Below are 14,469 nucleotides of genomic sequence, written 5' to 3'. Positions count from 1 at the left end.
CGGACGGACGCAAGCAAGAACAATTGGACGGATGGAAGCACGGAGGGACTGACAAATGCTTCACCCCACCAAATATCATTCATTCATTAGATATGCTGTGATTTTTTCTGCAGAACGTTCAAGCATCGTTGTGGCTCTGTGATAGGTTACTGCTAAAGGACATGCAATGCTTTGTTTCTACTGCGGATGATTCCCTCATTTTCACTTTTTGCGTCTTGTGAGATTTTCCGGAAATTGGGTATTTGTGATGCTATTCTTCGAATGTCTGTGTGGCGGATATATAAACCAGCATTCTATGGACCGTGTTAAGCAGGCATATGTGTCACACGTGACTAAGGGAAAGGGATCATGACGTGAGCGGTCGACAACAACACCATGCTATACATTTCGTGACCTGTCAGTCGTCTTCGTCACACACTCACATGCTAATTTGCTAATTTTGGTTATTACCAAGTTAAGAAAAGAGAACTACAGCACATAGACGTACTACGTATATACCTAGGTGGCAACAATATATATAAATAGGTAGAAACACTTATAGTGTGTTTGTTCACAGTTTGAGTGCTTCAAAGAAATGCTTCACATTTAAAACTGCATTGTAAAGAAAGTACTCTCAGGACAGCTAAAATTACGTGCACACAGCGAAGAATACGTTGGTCTGCTAGCTCCTCCTTGTGCAGACTTCACATGGGCTGCAGAAATAGAATTTTCACCATCTAGTCCTGGGTTGATCGGTCTTGGATTATTATAATTTGTAAGCATGAAAGTTTTCTGCTAAAGGAAATGTTTTGGACAGCATTTCTGAGGCAATGATGTTGTTGTGCTGCACCCCGTCGTCACCTTCCGCTACCTCCGCTCGCCACTTGCCAACATGCCAGTAACGGACAGCGCCACCACGCACTACATAGAATCTGGTTTCTACGCCACCGCTGGGAAAGGCAGGCGTTGATGACACTGGGTACATCTTTATAGCCACTATTGTAGTAGTAGCAGTAACAGGAGCAACGGTGGTAGGGTGCTGACAAGCACTGAAGAAAAGGGGGCGCTGTCACAGATTTCAGGGGGTTTGCCTCTGCTGCTCCTTCCGAAGTCTCTGTCAGCCCCCCCTCTCTCTCTTCAGCACTTGTCGTCCACCTCCTTCTCTAATCAGGACAAATAAGTGGAACTTCTGTGAGTGCACAATAACACTATTTGTGCTGTAATGGGGTTTTCGTGCCACTAAAAATGAAAAAGTCAGTACCTCGTCCCCCTCTCTCTCTGTTACTACCCAAAGTGACCGTGCCCCCCTAGAATTAGTGCTAAATCTACCCATTAGTAGTAGTAGTAGTAGTAGTAGTAGTAGTAGTAGTAGTAGTAGTAGTAGTAGTAGTAGTAGTAGTAGTAGTAGTAGTAGGTGGTGGTGGTGGTCGCAGTGGCGGGTCCAAAGGAATTGGGGTCCCAAGCAATAATTTGTCCTCGGCAAGAGGTCTGTGACTGACTGCAAAGTGGTCAGCCAGATTTCGGTAACTAACGTAGGCCCGGTCTTGGGGATTGACATTAGTCTCACACTGGCCGACAATGACCGTGTTGGCCGACGAGCTCGAGTGCGGGCCGCATGCGGGTTGACCTTGGCCCGACCTTAAATAAGCGTCGATTCACCGCCGGCTGCAGGTTGGTTGCCAAGGTTCCTTGCTCTGCTTGTCTTTTTTTGTATTTTGTGCACATGACATTGGCTCAGTGCACAAGACAAAACTAAACGCCTCTAAAGTCTGCGCTTGTTAGTTTGTAAGTACGTAACGCACAATAAAAGAAAGGCAAAGGTAAGCTTCTTCACTTTAAATGTTTATTCTGCAGTTGTATTAATGCACTATGTTTTTATTCAACATTGTTCGCATAGAAAGATTTGCAGCATGCCTTGTGAAATGCAACTATACAGTCGATGGAGTGGTATTCCTGCTAGATCAGTTCTCTCTCGATCGATTTTTGTGCTCTTGGCTTTGAATACTTATTCGGTGTGCGACATTTTTTTACCGAGATGTGAGACATGAATCGTTCTGTTGTTCGGAAAAGCTGAAAAGAACAAACAGAATGATTATACTTAGAGAAATGCAAACTATATACATGACTAGGTGCACAGTCACATGCGTTTAAAAGCTCTATTCGCACAGGTCGGCCAAACAATTTCGTGGGTATATAGACAGCTTGCATGAACGGTGGCGACACTATGCACGCTGGTTAGGCAGTCATTTTTTTTTCAGAGGCGGTCGGGGAATGCGGCAGCGCAGTCGTATTTGTGAGCGTTGGCGTTGCTTGCAGGCATGATGGAGTGCGAGCGCGACGCAAATTTAACTACAAGAGGAGTCGTGCACGATGTCAGCCTAACCGGAAGACTACACCGCGATGCTGTACCAGAAAGACCTCAAGCGGTACGAAGAAGAGACGAGAGCTCAGAGTGGACCCATTGACGCTTAGTGGGGGCGACTGTGTAAGCGACGTGCACCTGTGGCGGCATGTTGACAGCTCTGATATTCATCAATTTCTCATTCCGAGGACGAGTTTGATTACCCGGGAGCTATAGGAATTGAGAAAGGCAATCAAGGGCCACAACTCTGTGACAAGTGGCTGGTTGTGAGAGTCATGAATGAAGAAATTCGCCACCGATATCGTGATCGGGTTCACTGAAGTAAGAGGTGTTAAATTATGCTAATGTTTGTTTTTGTTCAAGTTAAACTCCCAGTGTGTTAACAAGTCCCCCCCCCCATCGGCGTCTTGTTCATGGGCAAGAGTGATGGCGAGGTCTTTGCCGCGTACTGCACATGCATGACTGGGAACAGCGAAGCCTGCTCGCATCTCACAGTGCTGTTATACATGGAGTACGACGCACGTGCACGAGAAAAGTGCTCCTCAATTTAACACGTCTTACTTGAGTGACGATGACCACGGTGTCGGCGTCGACTTTCTTCACCCACGGCTCCCGCACCCGGCCACTCTACACAAACTTATAACCATCGAGGGCCTTTCTGGGCTTCATCCGCTTGGGTTTTCAAACTCGTCGTCGGAACGAAAAATTCACAAATATCAGAGCTGTCGACGCGCCCCCACCAGTGCACGTCGCTTACACAGTCGCCCGAAGGAAACGTCAGTGGTCCACTCGAAGCGAATTCTCGTTTCTTCTTCGTACCGCTTGAGGTCTTTCTGGCGCAGGGTTGCAGTGTAGTCTTCCGGTTTAGCTGACATCGTGCACGACCCCTCTTGGAGTTCAATTTGTGTCGCGCTCGCACTTGATCACGCCTGCAAGCAACGCAAACACGATTGCGCTGCTGCCCTCCCCGACCGCCTCTGACAAAAAAATGGCTGCCTACTCAGATTCCATAGCGTCGCCGCCGTTCATGCAAGCTCCCTATAAACAAATAAAAAAAACTGCACTTAAAATAATTATGTCAGTGCATTGAGATTCTAAAACGTGCTTGCAGCCCCAGAGCGCACAGTTTCTTCGTAATATTTCGCTGAAAAACAAATAGTACAACAAATAAATTAAGGACAACACATCTTACCTTCAAGGTGGGCCAGGCAGATATTTTTCAGCCAGCATTTACAGCCCATGTGCTACCTAATACAGAGTGAAAGAATCACGTAGGGCTTCAGAACCAAGCACGCATCTCCTTTCAGTACTGCGAGACGAGTGCATCACGCTATCCAGACTTTTTGCAGTCCATGTTGCAGTGCTCCCTAAAGAGGGAAAAAATAGCAATAATTCTCACGCTTTTTAAATATAAACAAATGAAAAAAAAACAAACCAGAAAGGCTTATATGTACTCGTAAACGATAAATGACGACTGATACAACAACGTTTACCTGAACCATTTTTATCCATCAGCTAGAAGAGACTACCGGATGGACACACCAGTTGCACAGATCAAAGTGAATTTTTCCAAGAGACAGAACTGGCAATGCAGCAGGAAACATTGCCACTTAGGAGTACATATGAAATCTTCAGCGACGGGACGCGGCTGCCTCTCAATGCATGCTGCTCAATGCATGCGCATCTTATGACTCTGCAAAGTAGTGCTTCAGCAAATCTCAGGCACTCCGAGCGTTGTCTCCTTCCTAACGCCGCGACTGAAAAAAAAAAAAAAAGCAAGGAAGCGCAAGGCACGCTTGGCCCCCATCGGCGCACAACCACATTCATTTCCTTCTGTCCGGTCTTTTCATTCTTCCTGCGTGAGAGACGTGATGTGTGGTGTATGCGTTCTCTCCCCAAAGCCGAAGCAGACGACCCCAACTCTTCACTTTTTAAATGCAAAGCATTTCTTAGCGAACTTCGGCGGCTTTGAGCGTATCTCTCTATCTGTCTATCTAGCCGCTTACGTTTGGGTGCTCTCGTGGTCACCCTCTTAACCTGGCGTGAACCAAAGTTATTAGCAGGAGAGGGTAAGATGGTTTGACGAATATTACGCGCTGGTCAAGACGTGAATAATGTCACAATCTCGTCGCGTACGTCGTCAAATACTTTCTGTCAGACAGTGGCACACACTCACAGTCTGCTATGTGCCACTGATAAGCCGGTATGTGCCACAGGTGATTGACACTTAGGTGATTGACACTGACTGATTGACACTCTACACAGGAACGACGAGAACACACATTGCTAAAACATATTTCCAGTTGACATGGTTGTGCAAGTGGAAAACTGGTTATATGAACATCTGCAACTCTTCAACATATGTCTCTGCGCACAACATTTGTATATATATTTAGCATCATATTACGACGTGTCGCTCGATAAAAAAAAGTGCAACAGGGCTACCTTCCTTCCGCGTGTTTCGCATTAAGTTGAGTCCCAGATACGTGGTATCTGCCGATTTTTTTTCTTTGTTTCGAAGGAACGCATGTGCTGTCTGTGTGGTGAGAAAACAACTGCCATTAAAAAGAGAAGTGGTTCTGTCTTCCGGGAGCTTACGGCGCCGCAGTGACACGAGCGGTCGGGCAGTAGAACCAGTAGTAAAAGTTCTGTGTCTGTCTGTCCCCTTTTTGTGTTCCTCTGCACGCGATTTCTGAGTTGACCTTGGCTTGCAGGCACTGTGCTGTGCTCCTAACTGGGCTGCAGAAATCAGTTTTTTTTTTTTCAATAAATGGCTCGTACTCTTTTTGGGGGAATGGTTAGACGCCTTCTTCCAACCACTTCTTCCAACCACTACCACCACCACCTTGGCATGCCTGTACTTTTCCCGCGCCTTTAGCATATAAATGGCATAAATGCTTTGTTTGAGTCAAATTTGTGTACGGTAGCGGTCTAATATTTATGTAATCAAATATTTGAGGCAGAAATGCACCATTTCTTCAGTCACTTCTAAGAATCTGCTGTTGTAATGAAGAAAAACAAAAGCATAGTTGTGTACACACACACTACGGTACAAGCCGGGCTGTGGTATGCGCCGGTGATAGGAAAGAGGAAGACGACATTTTCTGGTGTGGTCTGAGGACTCCATCTTTACTTCTGATTGCCCAATCTCATTTTCACCCTGCAAATAAACCCATATATCCTTTATTCAACTGTAACAATATATTTGTTGCCCTCTTGGCTAATGATGGTGCCGCAAAATTTCTCAAAGTGGATACCCTCACCTGGCAAAACCATGTATGAATTAAATTACTAATTTTTTCATTTAGTCAATAATGTAATCAGATTGTTGCATAAGTACTTTCTGCCAGTTAAAGCAATCGAGCCTATAAATTAAACAATCAATATACCTGAGGTCCTAACCTCAGGTATATTGTCTCTGTCTCCCAGGTAATGTTTCTGAATGTTAAAGAAAGTGCACCGGTGCTTATATTTATACGTATACATGAGAATATTAGCAAAAATCAGGCAACAATACATTTTATGCCAGCCTATATAAATACACGTTGTTTTACTATGCTGATTCGATAACCAAGGCCGGCCTGATGTATTGTCGATGGCTCACCCTGACGAGTGTTTGGCACACTGGGCATTCAGAGGGCCACTGACGGCGGCCCGAACCATGGAGCCGACATGGGTTTGCCGCACTCCACATTCACTTGTGCACTGACACTGGCTGAACCACGCCGCTGATCAATTGCCGACATAGCCGGCAGCGCACCTGGAGCTGACCCTTTTCGAATGTTTGGGGGAGGGCAGTGAAGTCGGCCATCCGCCAATCATCGGCAGTCAGCCAAGATTGCTTGGGGTGGTAGAGCGGATCGCTCCCCTAATGTCTTTGTCACCACCCATCCCCCTTCCTCTTCAGCCCCTGTCATCTACTTTCTATCACCAATTAGCATTACATAATGAGTGGGACCCCGTGAGCACACATTAACAGTATTTATGCTATTATGGGGTTTTTGTGCCAGTAAACAAGTCAGTACCTGCCCCCTCCCTCTCCGGTGTTACTTCAAGCGACCACTCTTCCCCTAAAATGAGTGCCTGGATCTACCCCAGAATATTGCTAGGTGATGGCAGTTGTGGCGTATCGAGAAGAATGGCTGTGGTAGGGGTGATTGCCCCCCCCCCCTGCAATGTCTCTCTCAGCACCCCCCTCTCCCTTCAGCATTTGTCATTCACCTCCTAACATCAATCAGGACAAATGAGTGGAATCTTTGTGAGCACAAATCAACACTATTGATACTATAATGGGGTTTTCGTGTCACTAAAAATAGAGAAGTTAGTACTCCGTCCCTCTCCCTCTCTGTTGTTACTTGAAGTGACTGTGCGCTTCCTAAATTGAGTTCCATGTTTGCCCATAAGTAGTAGTAGTAGTAGGCCGTGGTCACAGTGACAGATCCAGAGGAATTGGGGTGGTAAGGGCGATTGCTCCCCGAATGTTTGTGTTGGCACTCATTACGCTCTCTCTTCAGCTTTTGTCGTCCACTTCCTATCACCAATTAGAACAAATGAGTGCGGCCTTTGTGAGTACACATTAGAAGTATTATATACTATAATGGATTTTCGTGCCACTAAAGACAAAGTCAGGACCCTGCCCTCCCCTCTCATGTTACTTCGAGCGATCCACCTCAGAAATGAGGGACTGGATCTGTCCCTGAGCAGTAGTAGTAGCAGCAGCAGCAGTACCTGTAGTACTACGTACGAGCTGGGTTTGGGAAGTAGGCGCCATCCTCCTCCTTCTCAGGTGGCATCTTCAGCGAACCCGGATTCAGAGACCTGGCATCTTGCTGATCATTGCAGTGTCCTAGTGCCAGGAAAGGGTATGGTAATGATTTATGTTTTTTGGTACTGCTGATTAGGGACCACGCCCAGAAGATGTGATTGGCTCGGCCTGCACTTAATTTACATTCTACTCTATACAGCCTGGGATAGAGGTGACTGTAAGTTTGTACATGGCTGGTTGTGGGAAAATTCCTACTTGATGTAACAGGTGCCAGGTTATACTGCTAGTTCTTCAAAGATTTACCAGCACAAAATTTTGCACCTTGTTTTTTTTTTCTGTTGCAATAATTATAACTATTTAACACCCAAGTATCACGACTCCCAACCTTGTTTGCTCAAGAGTGGCACAGTTGTTTGGAAACAGTTATATAACATACAGATGCAGTTTCGGCTTCGAAAACCGCCGAGAACGGTTGGCCGCAAAGCTGTTTTATTGTGAACATGTATAGTTGACTACATGAGCTCGTATGTTAGCACTGCATTGACAACTCCTTTTAACGAAGGCTCTTCATCCTCTCCGGGATATTTTAAATATGTGTTACATCCCCAAAAAATGATGTTATGAGGCAGCGACTACAGTCTTTGTATTTCTGTGTGAATCCTCGTGGGAGTTGAAATGTGCAGCTATAGGAGAGAGCGCTCGTAAAAGAATCATGACAGGCAACAGAAAGTCTTGATGCAGATGGTTTTTGGTTGCATCCATTCAAAACCAAGTTGGTGTCGCTGTCATGAGGTAGAATGCTTTGCGCGCATTGGCGCGATCATGCACTATAATATTGGTTTTAAGTTTGTTCTAGGCAATAATAATAGGTGCTAATATTTTGTAGGCCATCCATGTGTTGACAAAGGTATACATGCCACAAGTTATCTCGCATTCAAATTTTTTATCAGTGCTCTATTTCTTTGTTCTGAGCGATGGAGCAGTGGCACCTGCTTTGGCGGTAGAGTTGTGGGAACGTTTTTGTAAGACACGGTGCGGTTCATGCGAAAACGGCGGAGGCATTTCGATGTGCTCATAGCATGGGATTTGCGCGCGTCGAGGATGACTGCTCTATATGAGCAGGTTCATTTGCCGAAGACAGGAGTGTGCCGGTGTCCAAGACGCGTTGCGTCCGTATGCGCCAAGTTTCTGGTGCCCTGGTCAAAATCGTGCTGGTGTCCAAGACACGTTGCATTTGTATGAGCCGAGTTTCTGATGCTCTGGTCAGAAAGGTGCGAGTGTCCAAGACTCGTATCTGTATTGACTGAGTTTCTGGTGCCCTGCTCAGAAGGGTGCTGATGTCCAAAACGTGTTGCATCCCTATGCGCCGAGTTTCTGGTGCCCTGGTCAGAATGATGCTGGTTCCAAGACTTGTTGAATCCGTATGCGCTGAGTTTCTGATGCCCTGGTCAGAATTGTGCTGATGTCCAAGACGCGTTGCATTTGTATGTGCCGGGTTTTTGGTGCCCTGGTCAGAATGGTGCTGGTGTCCAAGACGTGTTGCATTCATATGAGCTGAGTTTCTGGTGCCCTAGTCAGGATGGCGCTGGTGTTCTAACCGTATAGCACTGAGTTTCTGGTGCCCTGGTCAGAATTGTGCCTGTGTCCAGGACGCATTGCATCTGCATGCACTGAGTTTCTGGTGCCCTGATCAGAATGGTGCTGGTGTCCAAGGCACATTCCATTTATATTTCTGGTGACCTGGTCAGAAGGGTGCTGGGGTTCAAGACGCCTTCCATCCAGATGTGCTGAGTTTCTGGTGACCTGATCAGGATCGTGCTGGTGTCAAAAATGCATTGCATTCATGTGCGCCAAGTTTCTGGTGCCCTGGTCAGAATTGTGCTCGTGTCCAAGACGCATTGCATTTATATGTGCTGAGTTTCTGGTGCCCTGGTGAGAATGGTGCTGGTGTCCAAGATGTGTTGCATCCGTATGTGCCGAGTTTCTGGTGCCCTTGTCAGAATGGTGTTGGTGTCCAAGACGCATTACATCCGTATGCGCAGAGCAGAGTATATGGTGCCGTGGTCGAAATTGTGCTGGTGTCCTGTGCAAGACACGTTGCATTTATATGTGTCGAGTTTCTGATACTCTGGTCAGAAAGGTGCTAGTGTCCAAGACGTGTTGTATCCATATGGACTCAGTTTGTGGTGCCCTGGTCAGAATGGTGCTGGTGTCCAAGACGCATTGCATCCGTATGCGCGAAGTATCTGGTGCCAAGGTCAGAATGGTGTTGGTGTACGTCCAAGATTCATTGAAACCATGTGCGCCGAGTTTCTGGTGCCCTGGTCAGAATGGTTCTGGTGTCCAAGACGTGTTGCATCCGTATGCGCCCAGTTTCTGGTGCTCTGGTCAGAATGGTGCTCGTGTCCAAGACGCATTGCATCCATATGCGCCGAGTTTCTGGCGCCCTGGTCAGAATTTCGAGGGCATCAAGGAAGATGTGCCTTTCCATGAATCAGGGGCAGTGCTAGGTGTGGGCAAGGGTGAGCCGGATCCTGGAAAACTTTTGCCCCCTCCCTCCCCCCCGTTGTCTTCCTACGAGAAGGAACATACATAGTGATAATACAATGGCTAAGATCCCCGCTTCCTGCCCCCTTCCCCCTGAAAGAACTCTCAGGTTCCCCACCGGTAAAATAATCCTGGCGCCGCCCTTTGTCGCGAATAGGTTTCTTTGAGTCGATAACCCCATATGAATTCGGACGCGGACGAGTCCCACGCAAAAGTGATCGCGAATTCCTCTCCGAACAAGATTGTAATGGAGTGAGTGTAGCAGTGGTTTAAGCTTTTTCGCGTCTCTCATAATCATATGGTGGTTTTGGGACGTTAAACCCCACAAATCAATCAATCAGTGGTTTAAGCTTTGTGTATCCATTACAATTCTATCATGTCGTTATATAATCACAATGCTCGGCGGCGTCCTTATTATTTCTGGAGTATTTTCGTATAAATGCATCTGGAGTATTTTCGTATGAATGCATTTATCTCTCAGGCCTACACTCTTCGATGTACTCTTCAATGGGTGTTCTTATGTAATGGTGTGACGTATTTGCGTTCTCTGATCTCTGCGGTAGTGAACCGCGTTGGTTTTTATTGAGTGTTGCGTGAGATCACGAGTGATTGGGGAATGTGTGGCCCTTATAGGGTAGCGCGGGAGTCGCTCCTGCAGTCCATTAAACTCTATGCACCAGCTCGTCAACAGTGTTGTCTACTCTCAGAGCGTCAGAGTTTTTGTCTGTGGTTGTCACTGAGAAGTGCAGAGCCCGTTGGGTGGCTTAATTGCTTTATCATGAGGCAGAGTTTCAGGCATCAATTATTATTTAGCAGCCGGAATAGGCTAGGGTGCTTACAATGAAAGCCTGGACCAATGAGGATACAGATTAGTGTCCTTCACGCAGTGGTGTCTGCTGACTGCACAAAATTACCTGTTGTTTTGTAGGGGGAGTCTAGTGTTCAAAGTCACTTCGCTGTTGTGTCCATTGACTTCTATTCTAAGTCTAAGCATCTTAATGCTCTGTAATTCAGTGGTGTCCCATTCATTATCTCTAGCTGCAGAACTTGGAATAATGCGTCCACAGCAAGTTATCTTTTTGTCAACTTTTCTTTCTTCCCAGTCAGATTACAAATACTACTAACATCATTCCCTATACTTTGCTTGGCATAATTGTCTTTCTGTTCCCATTAATACCGTGCCTAACAGTAAAGAAGCCCTTAAAACTTCCGCGTCTTTCCTTGATTTGTCAGCTCTGAGCGTGTTTCGAGTGTATGTGGTGACAGTTCTGCCTTCGCGCGTGGGTATATGAAATCAGTAAGAGTGACTTGTGGCAATTCTTCCGGATACTCTGATCCTCTTCCCATTGGGAAAAGAAAAAATTATCCGCGGTGAAGTCAGCGTAGCTTTAAGTAGAACAAGAAGCCAGCGATCTATCACAGTTGGCCTAGGGTAGTTTGTTACCGCTACTTTACGGCAGTAAGTTAAAGTAGATTAAAATCTACATGATTTTTTTAGTGGCTGTGCACGTGAAGTACACCTAATAAGATAACGGTACTTTGTTATGACGCGCGGTGCATGTACGTTTTATCTTCATTTTTCGTGCTGCTTTCCGGTGAGGTTACCTATGGAGGGTCATGAGACAGTGTCTCTCGTTAGGTTTGTACGAAATTAGGATATACTGATCAGCGAAAAAAAAAAAAACCGAAACACTTAAGAAGAAACACACACACTCATTCACACAAACCCATACACACAAGCACGGACACACACAGCGCTGAACTCAAAACTGAATAATTACTTCAAGCGCAAGGCTTTTCTCATGGCACGCATCGAAGCAACAGAACCATAACCTGATAAAAAGAAGAGATCAAAAACCTCGTGAAAACTGCTTGGCGAAAAAGAAAATCAACAAAGGTGACAACGCAGTCGAAAAGGAAAAGGAATAACTGATCCTAAAACCAAGTGTGAAAAATACATTGCGCTTGTTGTGAGTCCAGCGTTAACTGTGTATGTTTCTTTCTTTCCTGCCGCGGTGGTCTAGTGGCTAAAGTACTCGGCTGCTGACAAGCAGGACGCGGGATCGATTCCAGGCTGCGGCGGCTGCATTTTCTATGGAGGCGAAAATGCTGTAGGCCCGTGTCATCATGCAGATTTGGGTGCACGTTAAAGAACCCCAGGTGGTCGAAATTTCCGGAGCCCTCCACTATGGCATCTCTCATAATCATATTGTGGTTTTGGTACGTTAACCCCTGCATATAAAATCAATCATGAGTATGTCTCTTAACTGTTTCGTATTTTGACGCTGGTAAATATGTCTTTATCATGAACGAACTCTCCCAAGCAGCCGCTTTAGCGGTACGGAATGGTGTGGTGTACTTGCCTCGTGGAGCGCTGTTTTCGTGGCCCCAGGGGCAACACATTGGGCAAGCTGGTAATTCACAACTTCAGTACGATTACGCAACAAAAAATACATGCACAAGAGAGAGAGAGAAAAATAAAGAACACAGCTTTTCTGATGTCAGTGTCTTTTTGCGTTCAGCAATAGTACACAAACATTGGCGTAGTTAACCCTCGTGGAAAGAGTTCCTGAGCAGACCTTGTGCTTTGACGGCCTCTATCATTTTTTTTACATCCTCCTTTCTTCTTCCTAAGGTTGCTACCATGAAAGCCGCCTGTGTTTGCTATCTCACTTCCTTCCTTTAAGTCTCATTGTCTCTGATGTGTAGACGAGTGCGGGTCACTGTGGAAGGCTGCACCTTTTTTTACGGGGAATTCCACTGGGAGGACAAGAGGACTTAAAAGCGCGCTGAAAATGCGTTTTCAGAGCGGCCGCATTTCAATGTTTGAACAGGAGTAGCTATCCGTACAGCCGCACTGCACGTGGTGGTGCTTTTTCGCCGACGCTCTTTCGCCTTCCGCTTGCGCACGGTAGGTGTCCCGCCACGTGTGGTGCGGCTTTGCTGATAACGCTAAGATAGCACGTAGATCGACCCTAAGAGCACCGTCGTCCAGTGGTAGAGCGAGAACGCATTTGCTGCGCTGAGCCAATGCCACCTAGATAATTTATGGCCTGCTCACTGTATGTGCCGCGGGATCTGACGTCACTCCATTTGAACTGGTGTGTTGCGCTGCACAAGCGTGCCTACGCTTGCTCTCGTCGCTCGACAGACATGGATTGCCAAGCCTGCCGGACGTTTTCGTGGCGTGCTGGTGTGCTTGTTGGCGACTCGAGAAGACCGTATTTTTTTTTTGTGTGTGTGTCAGCAGCGGTGGCTACATGTTTAGAGCGTCCGGTTCCAATGCGGGAGGTGCCGGGTTCAATTCTAAGTGCTGATCGGGAACCAAACAGTTTTTCCCGATCGGTAGAGGAGTACACTGACTTGACGCTCGGTTCGCTTCTGGGTACTCATCTCGAAACGTATACCCCCATAATGTATATCCCTGGGCGTATTGTAACCCACCAAAGCCTCTGTGAAATAGTTGAGCATCTGCCGCTGGTGTGAGAGGCAGAGAATCGCTGCCATCAAGTACGTACTGGCTAAATAAGCACAAGCGCACTTTCCGCCTGATGCTCGGCAGAACGAAGTAGTCGCTTGGGAGGGCACCCACCCTGTGAAATGTGGCGGTACAGGACCGCAAGACCTATAACTAAGGTCATACTATTTTATTGTGACAGTAATCATATGGGAACTCTCTGCTGTATTTTGCAGAAAGTTCGACGTCGCTGTCACTCACCGTATATGTATACGGATGTATATATGTAAAAACACAAGAAAAAAAGTCATGAAAAAGACTCTGGCGTGCAGAATCGAATGTGGGACCCCTAAAACGTAGGTGTGAGGCGTTAACCACTGAGCTATGGAGGAGCACGTTCTTCAACGTTCAAGCGGAAAGCTATTTATGGTTACCGCACCGGTGCTTATGGGCATCTTAAGGCGGGATATCGTGTTTTCAGCACAACCAGCAAGATGGCGCAGTGAGTGCGCGTTGCCACATCGTCACGATGCGGCTGCGCGCGCTCTCATCTCCCACCCGTACTTTGCCCCGTGGAGGGAAGTGCGCGAACATTCACTCGCACGTCATCATCACGCGGTGGGGAGAATCGTACGTCTTGGGTGGCCTTTGGCTCTCACCAAAACGATTCTGTTGTGGTTACCGGGTGCACAAAGGTGACTGCAATCGTTGCACAATTCCTGTTTGCAAAAAAGCGCGCATTTCATGCACAGCGAAAGAACAACTGAGACGCCGATTCGCATTCATCTCTGCCTGTGAGTCAGTTTCGTGCGTTTTTGTGCGTGAGAAACGCAAGGCACGTTTCGATCTGCTTGCTATTCTGCGCGTGACCTTTCAATTTGTTGCTATCGCATTCATTGCTTCGTCTTTGCGGGCAAAGAGGTGACTTGTTTTGTTTAGTTTGTTTAGTTAAAACCGCTACTGTAACTTCTTTTCACTACAGTTATATGCTTTATCACCAACAGTCTGATTCTTGCCTGTATAGTTACAACCTGTACCGTTATTTTTTAGCTAACATTGCATTTACAGAACAATGTTTGTACTGTGTTTTTTTTATTATACCACTCCCCTCTATAATGCCTCTGGCCCTGAGGGTAATGGCTTTGGCCCTGCTCGTTATTGGTGATCTGATCACACCGTGGTGACTAATATCGAAGGTTGTACCAGACAAAGTGAAACGATGCGCCTTTGCCCACATCCACTTCCTTCGTTCGCGTGCTTGCTTGTGTGCGGTGGAATACTTGATGGTTTAAAGGAGCACTCACCAGGACCCATACAGAATTTTAGTTAGACAGTGCAAGTTGTTGAGTGTCTGATCAG

This window comes from Rhipicephalus microplus, chromosome 5 (genome assembly GCF_043290135.1).
Source record: "Rhipicephalus microplus isolate Deutch F79 chromosome 5, USDA_Rmic, whole genome shotgun sequence".
Taxonomy (NCBI): domain Eukaryota; kingdom Metazoa; phylum Arthropoda; class Arachnida; order Ixodida; family Ixodidae; genus Rhipicephalus; species Rhipicephalus microplus.
Note: the sequence above shows the minus strand (reverse complement) of the source record.